This window comes from Macaca fascicularis, chromosome 4, assembly GCF_037993035.2.
Source record: "Macaca fascicularis isolate 582-1 chromosome 4, T2T-MFA8v1.1".
Taxonomy (NCBI): Eukaryota; Metazoa; Chordata; class Mammalia; order Primates; family Cercopithecidae; genus Macaca; species Macaca fascicularis.
The window spans coordinates 95,815,202-95,841,067 of record NC_088378.1 but is presented as its reverse complement, the minus strand read 5'-3'; the positions used below and the strand labels follow the sequence as shown (position 1 = coordinate 95,841,067).

The 25,866-nt window shown below is 35.8% G+C and overlaps 2 pseudogenes; one reads left to right on the top strand and one right to left on the bottom strand.

Annotated features, from left to right (window-relative positions):
• Positions 1 to 16,847, bottom strand: part of LOC123572859 (uncharacterized) — a 28,096-nt pseudogene extending 11,249 nt beyond the window's left edge.
• LOC102143385 (ADP/ATP translocase 2-like) overlaps positions 1 to 25,866 on the top strand; it is a 130,641-nt pseudogene that overhangs the window by 94,809 nt on the left and 9,966 nt on the right.

The following is a 25,866-nucleotide window of genomic DNA, read 5'->3' as shown; positions in this document are numbered from 1 at the left end:
AATTAAGCTTCTCATTCATAGATAAGAATGAACAACAAAAGATCATCAAATATTTGAAGAAAAGCAACTAAATGAAAAGGAGGACCAACAAGAACAAGTAAACAAACTACAGAAGCAGTAGAGAAAATGGAAGGACTGAGAACTTAAAAAATATTCTCTTAGGGATATTGTAAAGAAAAGTCAATAAAAGGTTGTTAGGAAAAAGAACAATTAGAGAGCATAAAAGACTTTTAGAAGTTAAAAATGTAATTGCCCTTGAGGATGAAGTCCAATAAAATTAGGGGCAAACCGACCAAGAGGAAGACAACATGCAATTCACAAACAGAAGCCTTGGCCCAGGAGGGCAGGGAAGAGAGATATTTGGAAAACAACTGCAGAACAGGCCTGAAGAACAACCAGTGCAGAGAGGAACAGAGGATGAGTAGATAGATTCCCAGGAGAGACATCTTCAGGACAATGACAGGGAACTCGAGAAAAGGTGGTATGATGAAAAAAGTACTTAAAAAAAAGAGCATCATGTATAAGGAGATACGATGTGCCCTCATGATTGGGATTAGTGCCCTTATAAAAGAGGCTCAGAGAGCAACCTTTTCCTTCTGCTATGGACACAGCAAGACTATAGCTGTCTGTGAACCAAGAGGCCTCGCCAGATACTGAATTCACTGACACCTTTATCTTGGGCTTCCTAGCCCAGAACTGTGAGAAATCATTTTCTGTTGTTTATAAGCCACCCACTTCATATTTTATTATAGCAGCCCAAACAGACTAAAACAGAAGCAAAAAGAGAGAAGAAAGAAAGGTGAATAAGAAAGACATGATCTGAATATTAAAAAGAAAATAAGGCACAATTTTAAACAATTAGTGTAATATAAGACAATAATCCTTTCATCTTTGGTTTTAGGATCACTATTATAATTGATTATTAATTTTCCTTCTCACAAACTGTAGAATAAAAAAATACTCTGTTGAAGTGGAGATATAAGAAATCTCTGTACCTTATGCTCAGTTTTGCTTTTGCTGAGAACCTAAAACTGCGCCAAAAAGTAAAATCTATTTTTAAAAAACCTGCCAAAGTTGATTGGATTAAGATAACTATTAGTAGAGCTAAAGCTATGTTACAGATATTAAATTTGGGGAAGAGAGGAAAGAACATAGTCATATAGAGGAAGGTAACATAATTGAACTAAATCACTATCTTTCATATCAGGGAGATAAGGAATAGAGGTATAAACATATTACTTGGCATTATGACCAGAAAAAATTTTTTAAAAAGGCACAAAGAGGAGTTAGGGCCTGTAGGTAGGGACTGAGTGATAAGATGGGAGGGTGTTGCTTTCCCTTTACTATTTGATTTGTTATTGTGTCCATGTACTACTACCATTAACAAAAAGAAAAAGCTTCAGGAGTAACAGTAATAAAGAGATGTAAATGTGAGAAATGGATTCAGAGATATGACCTAATAGAATTTCCAGAAAAATGCAATAAAGAAAATTGAAGGGAGGCCCTCCGCTAGACGGCTTTAAAACTGTTCTTACAACACAAAACACTAGAGCAGGGCTAGGAAACCATAGCTGTGTTATGGGTTGAATGTTTGCGTCCCCTCCAAATTCATATGTTGAAACCCTAACCGCCAGTGTGATGGAGGTGCTTTTGAGAGGTGATTAGGGTTAGATGAGATCATGAGGGTGGAGCATCATGATGGGGTTAATGCCCTTATAAAAAGAGGAGGAGATGTAAGATCTCTCTCTGTGCATGCACCAAGAAAATGGCTCTCGTTAACTTTGTCAATACCCCCACCCCCTGACCCCCACTGCCACAAACTAGTGTTTCGAAAAGATCGTGAAAAAAAAAACTTCAAAAGTAAGAAGGCTGAAAAATTTAAAAAGAGAGAGGAGACAAGTCCACCACATTAGGAACGAAAAAGAGCCAACGTTATACAGCTAAAGGAACTGTTAAAGACGTGATACTGCTCTGTATATTATTGTGCCAATTATGCTGTGCAAGAGCATAATCAAGAAGAGGACCTTCACCAAGAACCTGACTGTGCTGGCACCCTGATTTTGGACTTCCAGCCTCCAGAACTGGAACAGATATATGTTTGTTGTTTAAGCCACCTAGTCTATGGTATTCTGTCATGGCAGCTAGGACAGACTGAAACAAGCCCTTAGGCCAAATGCCTAATTTTTTTAATTGAAGTTTTACTGGAGCACAGCCATGTTTATTCATTTATGTATTTTCTATGGCTGCTTTCATGTTCTAACCGAGTTGAGTAGTTGTGACAGAGACTGTATGATCCACAAAAGTATTTACTATCAGGCCCTTTACAGAAAATGTTTACCAATGATACTTGCACCAGAGAAATGTAGATGAAATGAAAAAATGCTATCTGCATAACAAAAGAGAAGAAAACAAATTAGGACAATGAAAAGAATACTATGTAGAAAATATAAAATAGATTGTACAAATAAGCTCAAACATAATAATAATGTGTATGAGTCAAAGTGTTTTATGCCTAATTTAGAAAAAAAAAAAATCCTGTGATATTGTTTATAAGAAATTTATCCAGAACAATATACCAAAGATACTTGGAAAATAGTGAAATGGAGAAAACTGTACCAGTGAAATGTGATCTCTAATAATGATGCAGTAAAATTAAACTTACTAATGAAAGAATATATTTTAAAAAATTTCTTGGACATTTAAAAATCTCACTCTAAAAAGCTGTTGAGCTTAAGAGGAAATAAAATATCAACTATTGGAAAATAAATAAGGATGAGAGTAGCAGGTATCACTCCTAATAGGGTGAATTTGAAATAGTTCCCAAAGGAGAAGCTGTTCTCCTAGATATTTATTAGACAGCTCTGAATTTTTAAACAATAATTAAGCCCCAAATTAGAAAAGAACAGAAAACAAAAAAATTAAAGGACCAAAGGAATTAATAAAAAATATAAATTGTGATTAGTAAAGCATAAAAACTTATTCTAGTTAATTTTATCAATAAAACCCAAACTAGTGTTTTGAAAAGACATTGAAAAAAAACTATAAAAGTAGGCAAGGCTGAAAAATTTAAAAAAGAGAAGATATAAATCAACCACATTAAGACTGAAAAATGACCAAAATTATAGAGGAAAAGGAACTGTTAAAAATATAACACTGCTGTTTGTCATTGTGCCAATAACTTAATAAAAAAGATAAAATTGATGATTTTTAGAAATCAGTCAATAAATTTTACATGTCTAATTTTTTAGAAAACTACATATTGCCAAAGTTGAATAGAGAAGAGTTAAATAAATCAACTTTGAGAAATGAAAAAGAAAACACAAGTATAAACAGATGACTTTAAGGTAGAAAAAAAAAGAATGCAAGAAACAAAATAGCAAAAGCTTATGTATTGATGTGGGTAAAAGACAAGAAATAAGCTCTCAGCACAAAACAGAAGAAATGAAAATAAAAAGAAATAAAAACTACTTGGAAATAAAGGATGCAGTAAAAACAGAAACACTACAGAAAGGAACAACCATTTAAAAGATTAAAATGGAAGTGAACAAGTTTGGTTTTTTTTTTTTTTTAATTGACAAAAGTGTTTTCCTGTCTCATCATAAGCCAGATTTTGGTTAACATCTATGACAAGCTAGAACAATAGCAGATTCCATATGTTTTTATTATATTTTGGTGTCAAAATTGTTAAATAAGAGCTTCATTACAGCTGTAACCATCAATGTGTAAATGAGCTTGATTAGTTTGTATCTTACCCTAGAGTTAACAGAATTTCAGATATATTTATAAAACATAAATTTACTCTTATATACAAGCAAAACAAAACAGAAGCCTAAATAAATAAGCTGTAAGAGAAGAAATTAAATAGGCAGTCAAAGATCTAGTTTTCAAAGTCTCATGTCCCATGTGAAGAATTCTAGGAAACCTGTAAGGTTCAGACAATCCCTATGATTATGAATTACTTCAGATCATAGAAAAAGACAAAATAATAAATAAATTTTTAAAAAGATATTTGCTAATGAAGTTAAGCAGACCAAAGTGTAATAGCTAGAGAGTGTAATACAACGAGGAAATGTTATTTAAAATGAGGGCAGACTTGAACATGTTTACCTAGAGGGAGAGATGAGTGAGAATGAAGCGATTCATAACACAACAGGAAAAAATAAATCATTGTGAAAAATTTTTGGAGGAGACAGAAACAGGGGAGATCAAGAGCTCATGTGGAGGGGTTAGCATTAACAAGGAAGCAGAATATCTTTTGAGAGATTACAATGAGGTAAGAAAGAATTATAAAGATAGGGAATGTGATGGTTAATTTTATGTAGTAATTTGGCCAGAATATGGTGTCCAGTTGTTCAGTGGAACACCAGTCTAGATTTTACTGTGGATGCCTTTTTAAAGATGTGATTAATATTTAAATCAGTAGACGCCGAGTAAAGCAGATTACCCTCCATAAAGTGGGTAGGCCTCATCCAGTTGGTTGAATGCCTTAAGAGCAAAGACGGAAGTCCCCTGAGAAAAAAGGAATTCTGCCTCCAGACTGACTTTGGACTTGACACTGCAATGTCAACTCTTCCCCCTGGGTCTCTGGCCTGCTGGCCTGCCTTGAAAAATTTGGACTTTCCAGCCCTACAATTGTGTGAGCCAATTTTTAAAAATAAATTTCTCTCTCTCTCTCTCTACCTCTCTCTACATATATATATATATATATATAGCCATGATTATATATATTATATATAATATATATCATATATTATATATAATATATATCATATATATTATATATATTATATAAAATATATAATTATATATGATGTATATTATATTATATAAAATATATAATTATATATAATACATATTATATAATGACAAGTTTCCCACCTTATTCTGTAAGGCTAGCATGATCTTCATGCCTAAATTGGACAAGGGTAGTAGAAAAAAGGAAAACCACAAGCCAGCCTCAGTTATGAACATAGATACAAAAAACCTAAATAACAAAATTCTGACATATGTTAAAAGGAGGATAGATCATGGCTAAGTAAGACATAAATCAGTAATTGAAGGAGGGTTTGCAATAAAAAAAAAATCTGTTAATGCATTTTGGAAGAAAACTCCCTATTACATCCATTCCTCATTTGAAACCACAGCAGTAGCAACAAAACTAAAACATTATTACTAAGCTATGGCTAGAACGAACATTCCTCAACTTAAGTATATGCATCGGAGACTACATATATATACACACACCATATTTAATATGAACCACTATGATCATTCTTGCTTAAATAAGAAGACTTGGATGCTCTCTATACATAAACACACACACACACACACACACACACTGCTGTTGGTTCTGTTCCTTTGTAGAACCTTGATAAATACTGTATTAGTCCATTTTCATACTGCTGTAAAGAACTGCCCAAGACTGGATAATTTACAAAGGAAACAAGCTTAATTGACTCACAGTTCAGCATGGCTGGGGAGGCTTCAGGAAACTTAAAATCATGGCGGAAGGTGAAGGAGAAAGCAAAGCACCTCTTTCACAAGAAGAAGTGCCGAGTGAAGTAGGAAGACTTCCTTATAAAACCACCACATCTCGTGAGAACTCACTCCCGATCACAAGAACAGCATGGGGAAAACCATCCCCAAGATTCAGTTACCTCCACCTGGTCTCTCCCTTGACAGGTGGGGATTATGAGGATTATGGGAATTGTAATTCAACATGAGATTCAGGTGGGGACACAAAGCCTGACCATATTAAATACATTGAAATTTAGTCAATATCTGTGGAACACAGTATTTCTGAAGGGACTGGACTATTACCCAACCGAAGTCTAGACTCATTAGCACCAGGCTCAAAACAACTGAGTCCAACCAATATCAGAAAGTGTTTTGTTGTATCGCTACATTTTAGTAGATACATACACACAAAAACATTGCCCACAATCTTAAACGATCTTAAACAATCACCGTTAACATCTCAGTGTAATTTATTTATGTCTTTTTTCTATACACTTTTTTAACATGTTGAGGGCACATTATTCATACGATTTTGTAACTAGCTTTCAAATGACTTTTGTTACTTTTATATATTCTTTTTTATAAATGATTTGTTACTTTATAGATTTTTTTTTTTGTAAATAACTTTAACTTTTAGATTCAGAGGGTACATGTGCAGGTTTGTTACAAAAATACATTGCATGATGCTGAGGTTTGGGGTACAAATGATCCCATCAGCCAGGCAATGAGCATGGTATTCAATAGGTAGTTTTTCAACCCCTTCCCTCCCAACCTCCTACCTCTATCAGTCCCCAGTGTCTGTTGTTGGCATCTGTATGTCCATGAGTCACCAGTGTTTAGCTCCCAAGTATAAGTGAGAACATGTGGTATCTAGTTTTCTGTTCCCGTGCTAATTCACTTAGGATAATAGCCTCCAGCTGCAGCCATGTTGCTGCAAAAGACATCCTTTCATTCTTTTTAACGGCTGCATAGTATCCCATGGTATATATTACCACATTTTCTTTTTCCAATCTAACGTTCAAGCTGAGAGTCAAATCAAGAACTCAGTCCTCTTTATAATAACCAAGAAATATATAAAATACCTAGGAATACATCTGACCAAGGAGGTGAAAGATCTCTACAAAGAGAATTACAAAACACTGCTGAAAAAATAATAGATGACACAAATAGAAAAACATTTCCTGCTCGTGGATTGGAAGAATTAATGCCATTAAAAATGGCCAGAATGCCCAAAGCTATCTATAGATTCAACACTCTTCCAATCAAATTACTAGCATCATTTTTTTTTACAGAAATTAGAAGAAAACTACTGTAAAATTCATATGGAACAACAACAAAAAAAAGCTACAATAGCCAGGGCAATCCTAAACAAAAAGTTTTATATATTCTTTACTAAAAAATCAGAAAATAAAGAAAAGGAAAGGAACTTTAAAAGCCATCATAATTCCACTGTCTAGAAGAACCATTATTTACGCTTTCAGGTGTAAAGCTCCAGATTTTTTTTTCTTTTTTCAATTGCAACTTTAAAACATCTCTAGTTGTCATAAAATTAAAAAAATATACTTAAGCATATTTTACGCATTTTAAATCCCACATTCCTCCTCTCAGACAAACTGTGTGATATGGTAAAAGAGGGTCTAGCTGGCTCTCCCAACCCTCTCTGGGTGTCTGCATGGTGTCCACACTGAGTTGAGAAGCACTGGGCCCCTCATGGAGACTGCTGGGGAGAAATGAGGTTTTAGCGTGGACCTCTAGGCTGGAGGCCATGTACAAGATGGAATAAAGACTTAGAGTGGTCTGCAGAGCCACTGAGAATCTGGCGAGGATGTAATTAGGTCATTATAATCCTACCCGGTTCTCTATAAACATAAGAGAACTGAAAAGAAGTAGGAGGGAAGCTGAGAGATTGAGTGGAAAAGACTGGGTTAAACCTGAGTTTATATTACTGAATAAGACTAAATTTTAATCTGGATTGGGTAAATTAGATTGCTCACCACTCCATCCCTAGTGAGTAGGTGGGATCCCTTGTAAAGGAGATCAGAGAAATTTTAACAAATAATTTACTACATTTCTATGGACATCTGAGTTGAAGAAATTTTTCCAGTGACTATACATTTATAATAAAATTTTTACTGTTAAAGGAAAAATTTTAAAAGGGGTGTAATTATGAATGGGTGGCAAAATTTTATTTAACTCATTAATGAGGGGATCAATAAAATGTTACAAATCATTTCAAAGGCGTATTCAAAGAGAAAACAAATAGATAGACATGCTAAGACTTGAAAAATGAATACAAACTGGCAAATTAGGGCAATAATAAATTGTATTCCCCTCAACAATATTTGCATTTCTATAAACAAAGTCATTTGCATTATTATCAGTTTTCTAGTTTTCTACAATTTACAGAATTGCAAAGTAGCTCAAAGCCCACAAAAGGCTGAAAAACCCTGAAGAGTGTACTGGACAGGACACCCAGTATATTTTTGTCTGCGTACACTAAACTACAACCCTATGCCACCCACCAAACACCACCTTCCAAGAGTACATTGGAATTGGAAAGTTAAAGGTAGAAGTTTGGGCATGCCTGAAATGATCTACACTGTAAAGTTGGGAGGCATTTAAAGTTAGGAGTAGGGGTGGGATTAGTAGGCATAATATTGGTCCCCTAATGATGTCCATGTGCTAATTCCCAGAACCTATGAATATGTTACGTTATGTGGCAAAGGGGAATTTAAGATAATAGATGAAACTAAAGTTGCTAACCAGCTGACCTTAAAATAGGCAGATTGGTTTGGACTCTTGGGATGGACCCAAGAGTTCATAAATGTGGAAGAAGGAGTCAAAAGAGAAAGTCAACAATGTGATGTGAGAACTCTACCCCGTGTTGCTAGCTTTGAAGATGGAGGCCAAGGGCCAAGGAATGGGGGCAGCCTCTAGAAGCTACAAGGGGCAAGGAAATGGATTCTCCCCTAGAGAATCCTCCAGAAAGGAATGCATCCCCGCCAACTCCTTGATTTTATCCCAGTGAAACCCATTTCAGATTTCTGAACTACAGAACTTTAAGATAATAAATCTGTGTTGTTTTAAGCCTCTGATCCTTCTTGCTCTTTCATGTATAAGGACCCTACATAAGGGACCCTACTTATGTAAGCCCTTACATTGGGCCTATGTAAGTAATCCAAGGATAATCTCCCCATATCAGGCGCCCTAATTTACTCACAGGTGCAAAGTCACTTTTGTTATCTAAGGTAACATAAACAGGTTCCAGGGATTAGGATGCGGGATGTGGTACGTTGTTGAGGAATCTTTATTCTGCCTATACATAACTTCTGATTCTATTTCAATATTTTTTCCATACTTTCATGCTCTTGTCTTCACATCATATCTTGAGAGAATTCCTTAGTCTTTCAATTCACTAACTTGATATTTTATGTTCATTCTGTTAGATAATCCGTTTTTAATTTCAGTAATCATATTTTAATCAAGAACTCCATTCTGTGTAGTATGTGTGAACACATCCCTTGTATCTCTGAAAATAGGAATTAGACTTGTTAGGCTATTTTATTCTATTTTATATATTAACTCTGTTTTCTTGGGAGTTAAATCTCTTTGTTGGAATTTGTTTTCTTTGCTCTAGGTTTCTCTCAAATATTTTTTGACTCTTCATTTCCAGACTATACTTTTAGATGAATGTTTAAATAACATAGTATTCATCTTTAGAGTATATTTCATTTCTTCAAAGTGAAGCTTTTCATTTCTATGGTTGGAATAAAGGTTCTGCTTTTAGGAGCACTGGTGACTGTAAGAAGGGTGTGAGAAAAGCTTCAGTCTCAGGAGGTGACCATTAAGGTTGTGAAATAGAACATAGCAATTACGGGGGGCTCTAATACCACATCAACTGGGGTCAAGCTCTGGCTGGGCCATACATAGCATATACAGAAAAAGTTACCTAATCACTTTGTGCTCCAGTTTCCCTGTCTTTACAATTGTGATGAGTAGTACTTACCCGCATTTATTATGAGGAGTAAATGAATCAGTACATATAAAGCTATGAGAACAGGACCTGGCAGATAGTAAGATTTCAATACATGTTAGCTATGTTTTTAAATGTTCAATTTGTGAACATGTGTGCTGATTTTATTTTTCAGCAAACACTAGAGTCAGCAGGTCCTAGCCCCTTTTTTTCTGCCAACCACCTGTTGGCTGCTGTTTCTCTTAGTTCACACTCTCTCTGCTCCTGAAATTATGTTCCCTCACCTCTGACTTTCTCCCATTTCTACTCTCCAAAAGAAATTAACAGTTTTTGATTTCCAGCCTCCCATAATGTTTCTATTTATACACAAATCTATATAATGCATAATATATAGTGACCTATAAAATTCTCTCCCCTTTTTTCAAACATAAACTAATGTATCTGCAACTTCTTTTTTTCAGTCATTATATTTTAGACATGTTTTTATATAAACATGCATATATGAGTTTTCTTAAAGGGAAAAAGAGGAAATGATTAATAATTTTATAAATGTTACTAGGATAATAGGTTACATATTTGGAAAAAATCAAGCTAATTAAAGAATTAGATATAAAATGCCAAATATTATCCAAAGAAAAATATAAGTAAATGTCAAAGAAAAAACTCGTTTTGGGAGATAATTGATTTGATTACATAACATAAAAGAGTTCTTCCACAAAGTGGACTATATCCACATTTTGGAGCCCTCCCCTTCTTCCCAGATCCCATTGAAATGACAGTATAAATTTTAAAAATAAAACACATAGCAACTGTGGAAATCCAGGAGGACCCCCCCCTGCAGGCCAGGACAGCGAGGGTTTCTGGAACACAGAAAGCAGAGGCAAACAGATCAGTGATGACATGACAGAGCTGAGGGACTCATACAGAAGCAAAAGCAGTTCCTCCAAAAGTGAATTTCCCCAGGAGAATTGCAAAAGAATTTTACTCCAGAGGGTTAAATCAAGGTGGTAGCTTTCACTTCAGGTTCCCTAGGTTCACAGAAGCATCAAAAAGGCTATGTTCAATATATTCACAACTAGAGATTTCCGCTATGTATTTGATAAAATCAAGTAATATTTTAGGAGTTTGAGGGGATGCTAGCAAGAGAGTCTCCTGTGGACACGTGACCAGAGCTGAGTCAGAGGTGGCCACTCAAGCATTTATTCCTGGGTAAAAGCAAATACGCAATCCGGTAAACTGAGAATTCTGACAAGGGAGACTCAGATACCTTAAGTGACTAACCGCTGCTTCAGGGGATGGGGATGATATAAGAAGTCTTTATAATAACAATATCATTGAAAATAATAGCCAATATGTATTTAATTAATAATATGCTTTTGTTACCGTCACACTGATTTAACTTTTTTTTTTTTCCAAGCCGAACTGCATCCAGCTTTATTAAAGATACTTTCCATAAACTATCATGGTATTTCAGGCAGGCCATGGGTAGGCAATCTCTAACAGTATACAACAACTTTCAAACTCCCTTCTTCAATGGACTACCAAAAATCAGAAAGCCACTATAAAATCCAAAGAAGCCTTCATCTGATGCTCTGAACAGGGGAAGTTTAGAGTGAGAGTTGACATTTCACATTCAGCATGTTGTTTAACAACTTTTCATGAGCCGACCCTGACTTTCAGGAAGTGAAATGAAAATGGCAGAATTTATCTGAAGCTCTACAATCTAGAAACAGAACCACTGCTCTTTTGAGGGGTGCCATTTCCGTGGCATCACTGGAAAGTTCAGATTGCCTGACACACCAGTAACCAACTACTGGGGGTCAGGTCCCAGCAGATGTCTGGGTTTAAGGGAGTTAAGTCTATGCTGAAAGGTGGAAAAGGAGAAGAGGACATAAAAACGAATTTGTTTTTCCATACCACAAGGCTTTTGTGCCAAGGTGGCCACGTGTGTCAGAGTCAGGGAATTCCTCCTCCTGGAAGCCAAGAGGAAGGCTCTCAAAACTAGAAGGCAAAAGTGTTTTCCCCACATCAATCCAGCTTCGAAGACACTCTATCAGTGACATATGCCCCTTCCCCCCAAAACAACAATGAAGTGTTCTGTGTGCTAACAACATAGCTTTAAAAAACAAAATTCTGCATTTTTATAAAACTTGATGAAAATAGTATTTCAAACTGTACAGTCACCAGAAGTACCCAGTTATCAAAAACGCACACACTTCCCCTGGCATCTCCAGCACCTTCAGCTTTCTGTGCCTGGTCTGTTTGGTATCTCCATTTTCTGCAGGGTTATTCCCCTCCTTGCCAGCATTAGCTTTTCCCTTTTTCCCGTTAGGTACCTTCTCTACCTTCTTTTCAGGGGCCTTCTTAGGCTTGGGCTCTGGCTTTGGAGGAGCAGGTTTAGCAGACAACCGCGCGGATCTTCCCTGTGGTTCGTCCCTCACCTTGACTTTATCTCCTTTAGCATCCCCTTCAGCCTTTCTCTTGGGCATGGTGGGGGTGTTGGCGGCAGGGCATAGTTGCCGGACGCAGGCTTTGGTCGATCCTGGTCGTCCTCGTCTCTTCACACTACTCCTGATTTAACGTTACAACATGTTTTAATAGTTTGTAGAGTTAGTCTCCCCCTCACTTCTCATTTCTAAAACATTCTTACAGATTTTTGCTCTCTTTGATATCCTATTTAAAAGTTTACTTATTCCCAAGTTTTAAAAATAATGCATAAAACAAACTCCAACTTGGTTTTTTAAAGGTAGAAAAATAAAAGATAATATTGCTGCTGGATTCATTTTCTAAAAAGCAGAATATTGCAAAATTTTGCATTTTTTTCCAGAAAAAACAAAATAGTGGGGAAAAAAATCATATTTCAGTGAAACATGAACTCTTACATCATTTAAGTTAATTGAATTAGAAGACAAGTTCATATGTGAGACATTTATCCTTCTGAAATAAAGTTAAATCCTGAATATGCCTCCTTAATTATTCACATTCCTTCAAAGTTTAAATCAAGGTGGTAGCTTTCAGTTTAGGTTCCATTAGGTTCACAGAAGCATTGAAAGGGCTATTTTCAGTATATTCACAACTAGAGATTTCCACTGTGTATTTGATAAAAATCAAGCAATATTTTAGGAGTTCAAGGTGATCTTGTAAGTCCCAGAACCATAAAGCCTTGCCCTGGGTAGTGGATAACACTAGTTTGTATCAGGTACGTTTCTAAATAAATATTTTATTTATTTTGAGGGAAATACAATGAAGCAGAATTTTAATGGTACAAGGTGTGGTGAGAGAGAGAGAGAACAAAGAGAATGAGATGAAGCTATTTAAAGTTTGCAAAATATATGTACATCTATCTAGAAAAATATGTTATGGAAACTGCCTTTTTTTGTTCTGGAAAAAAATTTAATGGCCCATTTCAATTATATGAATGAAATGGGCATCACTTATTTTGTGAAGGAAAGGTGTTAAAGTATCATTTTCCCTCTTAGGCTTATAAGACATGGAACTTTAGCTCTGAAGGCAGGTGGTGCCTGGCTTTCTGCCTTAAAAATATTACACTTGGAGGTTTCTGGTGATGAATAAGTTGCTCAAATTTGCATAAAGGCCAAGGAGACTTTGGGGAGAAATGGGAAGGAGACCCTGAAGCTCTGAGTTTCAATGTCACTACAATGCCTGGTTGCTGAGCTGTCCTAGTTTGAGACCAGTTGGCAGTAAGAACCACAGAAGACTTTTAGGGGAACCTTCTGGAAGAGAAAAAGCTGGAACTGGTGCCTGGCACTCATACCAGAGCCTGGGGTGATGTGGGAAACACTGCATCAGATCACAGCTCATGTTGCAATAATTTATGCATCTTAGGTGAGGATCATGCATACTTCCTGCATTTGTCCATGATTAAACTCCACTGCTGTCACTGAAGAGTTGTACCTGAGAATCCCAGGTCTACCATCTTATGGCACAACCATAAACTGGACAGAGAGGCAGGAGACTGCTTCTTCCTTCCCCAGGATGGAGGAGCTGCTCTCAGAGCAGCAGTGAGAGGGTGGGAAAGGGCCAATTCAGGTGTTGTTGGACCTGAATTTATAACATATTGGGTTCCTTCTTTAAAAATAAAAGAATACAAAATTCAGAATATGAAGTTGCTAGGGCCCATTCGAGGGACATGGCAGGGGCCCTTGCAGGTGAGGGGCCCTGAAGCTTCAACTTAGTTCGTTTCAGATAGGCAGGCCTCTGAAGGGCTTCTCTCTCCATGTGGAGGCCTGCCCAGGGTGCATAACTGTTAATGCCTTCTAGAGTAGTGCTGTGTGGCAGAGAAGGGGGCTTCGGGTAGATTAATGAAGTGCTTTTATTTTTCTCTCAGTGAAGGTTAGCAAGAAGGACAGATCCCTAGAACTCAGTAGTGAGGAGGGAAAATAGACCTTCTTGTCATAAGGAGGATGGGAAGGTGCTCAGTCATACTATTCTGAATGTTAGAAGTTTCCTGTGCTCTAAGCTGGTAAAGCAGGACACACCTATCCATTATATCTTAATGCCTCTCAAGTTAATTATGTACTTAATGAATAATGGAAATCAATTGAATTATTGTAACAGCAATCTGTCAATTAGTATAAATGTGTTTCCACAAATTTTTAAAAGTGTTACTTCTTCTAATATATTATGGACACTCTTTTTATTTCAACTGTTGCCTTCATGTGGATGATATGATTTGCAAATGAGTTCAGGTCAGCTCCATCGAGTGTGCTCATCTTATCAAGGCATTATCTCCTTCTCTTTTCTTCCATTTCCTGATTAATGTAGTCAATAACCCTCCCACCATCTATCCAAGGCACTATAAAATAATGAACTCTCTTCCTAGCTTCATGCTATTCCTTTTTACTTTCCTTAGCCCGGGAGTTACTGAGTTCAATTGAGTTTATCTCCTAATGTCTTTTCTCTTCGTTATCTCCTTGTAATTCAATGTCACTTTTGGATTCTAGACTCTTCTCTCATTTCTAGAATACTGCAGTGTCTTACAACTCTTTATTCTGATTTTTCCCTTCCAATAATTTTTCTATAATGCGCCAGAAGGGGCCCTTCTAAATCACAAATAGACCATGTCACCATGTGCACAAAAACCTTCGTTGGTTCCTTATTCCCTAAAACAAGCTCTGGTCCATCAAAGGACTGTGGAAACGCAGCCATTATTGTTGGCAGAGTTTTACTTTTGTTTAATACGTTCTGAATGCCTACAGGAAAAATATCTGAGTTGTAGGTGGAATTCCAAGACCATTTATTTTATTTCTTTCTCTTCTTGCATGTACTCTACATGCAAATACCATTAATCATTTCTTAATTCATTGCTTTCCTTTCTGTTTCTCAACTCTATTCTGTTTTTATTGTTTTTCCAGGAGTCTTACCTCTCACTCTAATAGTATTTAGCTTCTAAGTACTCTTCTCAGGTTTTGTTTTTCATTTTTAAAAAAACTCTAGTTCTTTATGTAAGCCACCCTCTCATTCCATTTATTTTTGAATGACCTTTCTGTTCCAGAGAGCCATTGGCAATCTGAGTCCCATGAAAATAAGAAATGGTTTTTGACATGGGGTAGACACTGCTTGCAACTGTCTTAAAAAATGAAAGAAGCGGTGACCTATTTTCTGAGTTGTAAGTGATTTTTAAATTGCTCATGAAAATAGAAGAGTCTTGGCAGAAAAACCCGATTACTTCGAGTGCATAATGGTGAGAAAGCTTTTGTCTCATGGGATAGTTATCATATGAGATTATAATTCAGCTGTAGTTACTAGTGATCTGTGTAGTGAAATGTAGGTTGATAACTTCAGTTCATTTTCCAGTAGAGAAATGTCCGAATTTAAGCAGGCCCCAAAGGGCTACGAGAAGCTGTGTCTTCTAAAAGAAGTGGGTTGAATGGGCATAACTGGCTTAGTCCTGGTTACCAACAGAATCACTTTCTTGAAGCCTGGTGTGACTTTTCATTTCCCCAATGTACATGTTGTATGTAGAGCTTACAGAATACTGACCAAGACTCAAGTGAACAAAAAAAGGAGGCAGGAAAAAGAAGAGATGTTCTGACCTAATAGATAAATAAACACATATTTTTAAACCTGCCTTGTTTAGATGTTGCCATAATTAATTTTAACGGTCTAATGAATACTTTCTTAATTTTTGTTTTAGGGATATATTGGTTGTATACAAATGAAAAAGTGAAATTATTCAAAATCTTCTTTCCCTCTCTTAATTGCTTTACAGGACATAAAAATTCAGAGAATTGGCAGCATTTTAATTCAACCCACACAATCCAGTTTTAATTTTAATTAAGCCCCAAAATATTTTTGAAAGCCTACTATATGCAAAGTATTATATGCAGTGCTGAAAAAAAATGCAAAGCTATTACAAGGCTCGTGTGAGGAAAAAAGAAAAAATGAGAAAATGTATGTAGGCATTGTTTGTAAACTTTATAATATTTAAATGTCAGTTGTAATAATTATTATCATTATTATTAAACAGACATCCTGTCTCCTGGAACTCACAATCTTTTAGGGGATATAGATATCCAAATAATTAATACTGGGAAGGCTGAAATGAGCATACAACCAAATTTTATGAGAATCAGAAAGGAGAACAAAGTTAATTCTATTTGGTAAAATCTGGAAGGTCTTCTTAGATGAGGCAGTGTATAGAGTACAGTTGAGCCTGGAACAACGTGGGGTTAGGAGTGCCAACACCCTGTGCAGTCAAAAATTCACATATAACTTTTGACTTCCCAAAAACTTTAATAGCCTGCTGTTGACTACAAGCCTTACCAATAACATAAATAGTTGGATTAAGACATATTTTGTGTGCTATATGTATTATACACTGTATTCTTACAATAAAGTAAGCTAGAGAAAAGAGAATGTTATTAAGAAAATCATAAGGAAAAGAAAAATATATTTACATTTATTGAGTGGATATGGATCATCATAAAGGCCTTCACCCTTGTCATCATGTTGACTAGGCTGAAAAGGAGAAAGAGAAGAAGTTGATCTCACTGTCTCAGTAGTGGTGGAGGCAGAAGACATGAAGGAGGTGAAAGAGGAGGCAAGAGAGGCAGGTCACACTCAGTGTAACTTTACAGAAATCCTTTGTAATTTCTGTCTAACTTTTTTGCTTTTTCATTTCTCTAAAAATGTTTCTATCTGGTACCAATCCTTCTTCAACCATTTATTTTAGTCTCAGTGCCTCTATCATAGAAGGGTCTAGGCTGTAAAAGAAGGCAAAAGCAGTCTTGAATAATCGGAACCCTTCTGCAAGATTGTCTAATGTCAATTTATTTCCTGGCATTGCTCCTTCTATATCTTCCTCGTAATCTGTCACAGGTTTGGAAGCACTCATCTCCATCAAATCATCTTTTAATTCCTCTACTGTGATATCTATTAGCTCTTGATTTTCTTTAAGATCTGTATCTTGAAACCCTTCCCCCCAACCTTTTTTGTCATATTCACAATCGCTTTCATGATTTCCTTGATTGGCTCTGTGATAAATCCTGTGAAGTCATGTACAACATCTGGATGCAGTTTTCTTCACCAGGAATTTATTGTTTCAGGTTCGATGGCTTTTATGTTTTTTCTATAATAACAATGGCATCCTCAATGGTGTAATCTTTCCAAACTTTCATGATGTTCTCCATGTCAGGGTTCTCTTCCACAGTGTTGATAATCCTTTCCCCATAGAGTACTGTGTGTAATGAGCCTTAAATGTCCTTATGACCCCCTGGATTTAGAGATGTTGTGTTTGGGGGGTGAGTAGACCACTTTGATGCCTTTGGCATTGAACTCATGGGGTTCTGGGTGACCAGGGGCATTGTTCAATTTGTCCCCTATCAAAAGAACTTTAAAAGGTAGTCTCCTACTGGCAAGGTGCTTCTTGACTTCAGGAAAAAACATCAACGGAACCAATCCAGAAAAAGATTCTCAGTGTGAAGGCCTTATTGTTGTACAAACAAAAGACTAGCAGCTGATGTTTATCTTTTCCCTTCAAATCTTGGGGGTTAGCAGCTTTATAGGTAAAGGCAGTCTTGATCAGGAACCTGACTCTATTTGCATAAAACAGTAGAGTTAGCCTATCCATTCCTGCCTTCAATCCTGGTGCTCACTTGTCTTCCTTACTAATTAATGTCCTTCATGGCATTTTTTCAAAATAGAGCACTTTAGTCTGCATTAAAAACGGGTTCAAGCAAATACCTTTTCTCCTTAATGATTTTCTTAATGTTTCTGGGGACTCATCTGCAGCCTCTTGGTCAGCAGAAGTTGCTTCTCCTGTTATCTTCACTTTTTAAAAGCCAAACTTTTTTTTTAATTATCAAACCATCCCTTGCTGACATTAAACTCTCTAGATTTAGATCCTTCACTTTATTTTCCATTTTTCTCATATAAATGATCTTACTTTGTCTTGAATCATATTTGAGCTGATAGGTATGCCTTTCTTATAACAACGCTGCACCCACATAAAAGCTGCATTTTCAAAACGAGATAAAAAATACTTCACAAAAAGTGCAAAGTTGTTATGCTGTTGGCATAGCTGCAGTGACAGTTTCACAAGTGTCTCCTCCTCCTCCTCCTCCTCCTCCTCCTCCTCCTCCTCCTCCTCCTCCTCCTCCTTCTTCTTCTTCTTCTTCTTCTTCTTCTTCTTCTTCTTCTTCTTCTTCTTCTTCTTCTTCTTCTTCTTCTTCTTCTTCTTCTTCTCCTCCTCCTCCTCCTTCTCCTTCTTCTTCTCTTCTTCTTCTTTTTCTTACAGTGATTCTTTTGCTGGATTTATCTTGAATTAGCTGGCAACCACAAGGGCAGACCTTAATCTATGGTATCTATATCAAGCAATTCAACGTTTTCTTATAATGCCACTTTTCTCTGCTTCTTGGGAGCACTACCAGCATCACTAGTGGCACTTCATATTAGTCCCATGGTATTATTCAAGGTTTATGGTATTGCACTAACCACAGTTTAAAAATATGCAAAAACTGTGAGGGATCACTTTTTATTGGGATATGCAGTTTACTGGAAAGATGAACCACTCATGTGGAGATGATTAGCATCACATGATGTTTTAAGCAGACACAACCCTTGAGCTCACCACAGTGGCAAGAGGAGATGGCTATGAAGTTATTACAGTAGTAGAGTATATACTACAGTTAATTTATGTAATTATGATTTAATGCTGCATCTTTACATTTGTTTACATTTCTCTCAACTGCAAAAGGCACCCTGTGAGGCTGTATGTGCATAAGTTTTGATAAATCTTGACTTTTTAATATAAGATCTGTGTAGGTTTTAAGGTAGTAAGTGACTAGTAGAATAATATTTACTAACATTTTATGCATTCATGACATATCTTTTTCTTAATTTTTTCAATATTTGTGGCTGCAAGACTCATCTGTTTTTTTCCAAATTGTCACAAATCTCCAAAAATTTTTGCAATAGATTTATTGAAAAAAATCTGCATATAAGTGGACCCAGGCACTTCAATACTGTGTTGTTTGAGTCAACTGTATCTATTTTATAGAAAATAGAAGTATGCTGATTGTCTCAAAATTTTACTCATTTACTTGTTTTCATATTTCATCAACATCAGTTTTAAAATGTACCCAATTGAGACACAAAGAATTATTTTTCTGAGTACTTTTTATAAAAGTGCCAAGTTGTTTACCTTCATAATGCTCCTTCTCACAAATTGAAGCCAGAAGAGTTTTAAGGATGTGTATTTGTGTTCATTCTGAAGATATTTTGAACTAGTGGGTATACCTCTACTTGTAGAAGGACTACAATCATATTTTTTTCCATGGGCTTAAAAACGAAAAGAAAGGTTAACAAGAAACACTTTCTGGCCCTGCACTCATTTTCCTGTTCTGCACTTGTGCTCTGTTGCCTTCATTAAAGAGAAAAACTCACCAGTCACAACCTCCTCCTTATCATCATTGGAGGCAGATCAAATTTGCTCCCTACCTTGGTTCAAAGGAAATGGCTGTAGAGGACTGTAGAGCACAGAGGTTAAGAGTGAGGATCTGGACAAATCAGCTACTTCTTCTTTAAAGCCAACTAACAAAAAGCCAACTTGGCTTTCAATGGAGTTGAAACAGCCTTCTGTTGGAAGATGATACCATCTAGGACTGTCATTGTTAGAAAGGAGAAGTCAGTGCTTGACTTAAAAGCTTCAAAGGATAGGCTAACTCTCTTGTTGGGAGTTAATGCAACTGGTGACTTTAAAGGGAAGCCAGTGCTCATTTGCCATTCCAAAAATGCTAAAGTCCTTAAGGATTATGTTAAATCAGTTCTGCCTGGGTTCTATCAATGGAACAACAAAGCCTGGATGACAGCAAATCTGTTTACAGCATGGTTTATCGAATACTTTAAGCCCACTGTTGAGACCTACTGCTCAGAAAACAAGACTCCTTTCAAAATATTATTACCTGGTCACCAAAAGGCTCTGACGAAAATACACAAAGAGGTGAATGTTGTTTTCATGCCTGCTAACACAACATCCATTCTGCAGCCCATGAATCAAGTAGTAGTTTTGACTTTCAAGTCTTATTATTTAAGAAATACATTTCATAAGACTATATCTGCCATACCTGTTGGATTCGGACAAAGTACATTGAAAACCTCTTGGAAGAGGTTCACCATTCTAGATGCCATTAAGAACATTTGTGACTCATGGGAGGAGGTAAAAATATCAACATTTGCAGGAGTTTGGAAGAAGTTGATTCCAGTCCTCACTGATGACTTTGAGGGGTTCAAGACTTCAGTGGAAGAAGTAACTGAAGATTTGATGGAAATAGCAAAGTCATTAGAATTAAAAGTGGAGCCTAAAGATGTGACTTAATTGCTGCAATCTCATAAGAAGTCATGAATGGATAAGGAGTTGCTTCTTATGGATGAGCAAGTGGTTTCTTGAGATGGAATCTACTCCGAATGAAGATGCTGTGATCATTGTTGAAATGGCAACAGAATTTGGAATATCACATGAACTTATAATCAAACAGTGGTAGGGTTTGAGAGGATTGACTTCAGTTTTGAAAGTTCTATTGTGAATAAATGCTATAAAACAGCATCACATGCTACAGATACATTTTTTGTAAAACAAGTCAATCAATGCAGCCAACTTCACTGATGTCTTATTTTAAGAAATTGCCACAGCAACCTCCTCCATGAACATTCAGCAGTTATGAGCATCAAGGCAAGAATCTCCACCAGCAAAAAAATTTACAATTTGTTGAAGGCTCAGATGATGGTTAGAATTTTTTAGCCATAAAGTATTTTTAAATTACTATATGCAAATTATTTTTAGATATAATGCTATTGCACAATTAATAGACTACAGTATATTATAAACATACATTTTATGTGCACTAGGGAACCAAAAAAAATTTGTAACTCCCTTTATTGCAATTTATTGAGGTGGTCTAGAACCAAACCTGCAGTATATCCAAGGTATGCTTGTATTTCTGATATAAGTTACATTCCTTAGCCCAGAGAGTACTTCCCTATGTGCATGATTTGGAATAAACTTTCAGTCAGTCTTTAATTTCTGAAGACATACAATTCACAAAGTCATAGCTTCAGGTGTGAAAGAAAAAGATAAAGATATACCTTAAACTTTGAGGTCTGTTTCATAGCTTAAGAAATAAAGTGCTGTGTCTTCTTTATTACAAGACACAGAAATTCATTAAATTTTGTTTTTCAATTCTCTTACAAGCAAATTCTTTATGTGCTAAGTATATATTTAATTATATATTTTACAAGCGTTAGCTATAGCATTTGAGATCCCTTGTAGTTGTTTAGTGTTACTATTGATAGGAGTAAAGCTACAATATTTCATTTAAAATAAGACGTCATCAGTTTTAAGACAATCCTGAATTCTGCCATGTGAAATATTTTAAAAAGTAAATCTTAGAATCAGTGACATGATAATTTATCAGCATTTTAATGATACTCACTAGTATAAAATATAATCTATAGTCTGTAAAGCCCAGAGATAGAGGAATTTGTAAAACTAGATGGATTAGCATCTGGAATTAAAGATATTAAAGACTTTCAGTTCTAAAAGCATAAAAAACATTTTATGTTTTATGCACATGGCTATGCGCATCAAATAATTATTACAGAGACCCACAAATCTTTATCCTTATACTTGTCAGAGACTTTAAGATGTTAATAGCTGAAAGTAAAAATAAGCATTCTTAAAGGAATTGAGTTAATCATTAATTGCCCTTACCAAGCCCCCAGAACCACCAAAGGGAAGGAAATCAAGCGTCTGTCTTCTTCTGTTCTTGAACTTCCCAGATTCACCCTTTAATTTATCATAGAAGGGGCAAATTTACCAATGTCCAATAAAGTGTTAGGTATAGGCAATGTGGGTCTCTATAACTTTTGAAGATGACTGTATTTTTATTTAATTTTAGTATCTCACCACAATTCATGCTGCTTTCAAAATTTAATCACCTCCCCAAATCCTGTGGCCTCTCTTTATCACTTATTCATTCACCAAGAATGATGGAACATTGATTCTGTGCCAGACAGTCACCTAGGAAGTGGGGATAAAATAATAAGAAATTTTCTCTTACCCTCAAGTGAGCAGTTTTACAGAGGAGACAGTTTCAGTCACACTATAATTGCACTTCTATAGTTTGTCTATTTCACAGTAATATGAAATAATGGCCCAAAGGAGGAGATAATGATCTCTGCTTTCAGAGTCAATAGGAGGAGCTACAGCAGCTGAGTCTTGAGAATGAAAAGGAAGGAATTTAGCAGGGCTGTAAGGGGAAGGGATGATGGTAGCACTTCAGGCAAAGTCAATAGCATGGGCACATTTTGTTTTCATGTTTGTCTCATCTACCAGACCTTCTAGAGTGAAGACCTCAAACTTTAGTAATGCCATTGTCAAGCCAGTGAAAGACAATGTTTAGCAAGTATGTTTTTTTGTTTGTTTGTTTTGTTTTGTTTCCAGTAAAAATAAGATGAGAGATCAGGTGTAGAGAATATTGAGAATAGTCAGAAAATAGGTCAGTGGTTCTCAAACTTTGGTAAGCATGAGAATCACTCAGGGTGCTTGTTCCTAAGCACCACTCTCAGAATTTTTGCTTCAGTAGGTCTGGAGTGGAGGCAAAAAAATTGCATTTTTAATAAGCCCTACCCTTAGTCCCATGACCCTGACACAGGCAGTCCACAGAGCACAGAGGTATATAGGGGAAAAGGAATTTATGGATACTTATGTCCTGGTTCTTATCAACCACCTGCAGCTCAGCAAATATACCTTGAGGTGCACTCCACATCACCCATCAAAAGCTTTGTAATCAAGGTTAACCTGTGTGGCTCAGACCTGTAAGTTAATTTTCTAGCTAATATGCTGAGAGAAAAATAAATCTGCCTCCTAAGACTTAACAGGTCTTCTAGATTTTAAAATATTAGCATGTTTTTCAAGTGTGGTGAAGCTGAAAGTACTTTAAAAGCTCCAGGATTAGTCACTTCTCTTTAAAAAAAAAAAAAGTTTGCAATGGTACAATACTTACCTTGCAAGATGAAAATTTCCACCTGAGACTTTTTTTTCTATATTTTATAATCATTGATGAGAATTGATGCCAACTCTACCTTTTTTAGACATTGACTGAAACATTTTAAAGCTGAGTTGAAAATAATCCTGGGCACGCCTTTAACACCCACTTGCTCTAATTTAACTCCATTTGTCTTTCCCTTACTTACTCTTTATTTTCTTGAGCATTCCAGCTGTTAGCATTAAATCTAATTTTTGTATGTCAGCCCATGTCAAAGCAAGCCTTAATCCTTTTAATGTTAACCTATCACCAGCTCAAGGCTGCTTTATATAATCAGATATAACCACATTTCCAACCCTGAGGGCATGGAGTGTGATTATGTACGCATGCATGCTAGAGCTTCCCCGCAATGCTACTTGGTGTAGACTGGAATTCTATATGGGGTGGGTCAGGATTTAATCCCAACCAACGTACTTGGTTTACATAAATAGAAAAAGGCTTTGTTATAAGGTGGGAGCACTGCAGAAGTATTGGAAAGGGGATTGGCTATCATATTGTCCTGTATATGTTTTAGTCTAAGAGAGATTAAAATGTTATGGACAAAGGTATACAGTTAATGACAGAAGTGTTGAAATGGGAACCAAACAGGAAATCTTAAGATCTATAGCCTAACCCGTGCTTTGTCCCTGTGTCAATGGAGTTATATTATGTCATTTACTTTTTTTCTCCCTTGAGTGATTAACTCAAGCATTTCAAAGCAAAACAAAACAAAACAAAGCCACCCTACTGTTTGTATTTCTTTCATTTAGACAATTATTTGGGGGGTAAGGGGAGGTTGTAAAAGAGTCAACTGTGTTGTGAAAGTTTGGAATAATTATATTTTTTCTCTCCACTGGTTTCTGACAAGATATACCTCAAATTTAGAAAACTACTCATTGAAACAGGATGTTGTCATTGGCATTCCTGCATGGAAACAACTTGCAGTAAGGTACAGGTGACTTTCAAAAAATTCTACTAAGGCATTTAACTTTGTTATAGTAATACACTGATAAAGAAATTCTGTCTGTTTATATGGAAGATAAACATCATCACCAAATGCAGATAGATGTTATTGCCATTTTATTTTATATAAAATATATATTTGGTGTAATAGAATTAGAATTTTAGAAAGAGCTTGTATCTTAAGTAAAAGAAATGATAAATATCTTGTAAATAAGTGTGAAGAAACATTATCATAAACAAGTTTGAATGTCTAGTTAAATGTCCACCTTAAAAAGGCAATACATAGTGGAAAAGAATAAAAAAGAAAATTCTCTTTTATTCGTATTATGGATCTCAGCCCTGGGGTTAAAAGAATAAGTCATATTGTTTTTTTCCTAGAGTAGCTCAAGTCCTAAGGGGGAGGAATAACACAGAAAAATGTTAACTACAATGCTACAAGACAAGTAACTTCAAAGTCCTATGAGACCTTAAGGGGAGAGTAATTAATTGTGTTTTGGAAATTGGGAAAGGCTTCAAGGGGGATATAACGTTGAAACAAGAGCAGGTTCAATTTTTAAAGAGCCAAGCAGATGATTTTTTTAAGGTATAAATACAGCAGCATGACATTTCTTTTCTGAACATTAAAAAATATCTTTTTAAGGCTTGTTTAAAATAATATTTCTATAAAATAAACTTCTCATTTCCCATTTTCTCCAATTGAGATAACAAAGTCTCCCTTTTATTTTTATTCACTGCTTTGTTAGTTTTTCTATTAAGCTTGTTATATATACTTCATGATGATTTTTCCTGTATCACTTATTTGGGCAGAAACTTCTTGAAGAAATCTATGTCTACATTTCCCTCTAAAAGAATCACTTTATATTCTTATATATAATTCTCATTATTCTCTCTTTTTTCTTGTTTCTCCTTACACTTTTATTTTATTCTCTTTTTCATAATATTTCAGTACTAACCATAGAAAACTGGGAACAATAGTACACACTGATACCTTTATATATTTTTCTTTCTATACACGCTTCCCCTGCATAAAGACACTGATTACAAATGCTATAATTTTCATTTACAAAGGGGAGAAAAGCTGGGGTTAAGGTATTTTCCAAGGATACAGGGGCACCTGTGATGAATATAGAAACAAAATCTCCTTGGTCAGTGGTCATTAGATCAATTGTTCAACATTTTCAATGTTGTCCTAGATTTGATGCCAGTCCCTCGACGATAGGTTTTGAAAAGAGGGTTCATGATCTGAGATCCCGAAAAGGAAAGAGTTAAAAGGAAGAGAATCTTAGAGGATTAGATTGATCTCTAGGGATTTGGAAACTAGGCAGAAGATCTGAAGATGAAAGGAAAGATTTGATTCTGTGCTAAATTACAAGTTTTGAAGGAAATTAGAGTGTAATTTTGTTCAGCTGTAGATAAGAATCCACAGCCTAAATTAGTAAAGTTCTTACAACTATTATCTTTTAAATCATAATTAAAAAGTATTTCTAAAACTATGTCAGTTGTGAACAATCACCTTGAGGTACATGTGTAATATGAAAAACTTGAGAAAGCACAGCAGTAGCAACCAGTGCATATTAAACATCAGTTGCAAAAGGGGAAGTCCAAAAGGCATGTCATTACATTACTGTATATCTTTTCTTCTCAGTCATGAGAAGAGGGAAAGGCATAAACCACTGCTGTCATGCTTTGTTTATTTTGGCCTCACCAAAGCATCAAAGTTCTGCTTAATGGGGTATCTGGTAGGGTGCCTTAGATTCTTCTTACCCTACTCCTGAGAGGAAATCTACATTTAAACAGGCCCCAAAGAGCAACATTTTGGTATCCCCTCTGGAACCATTTGTTATACTTGACCCTGACTCAGTCACTGGT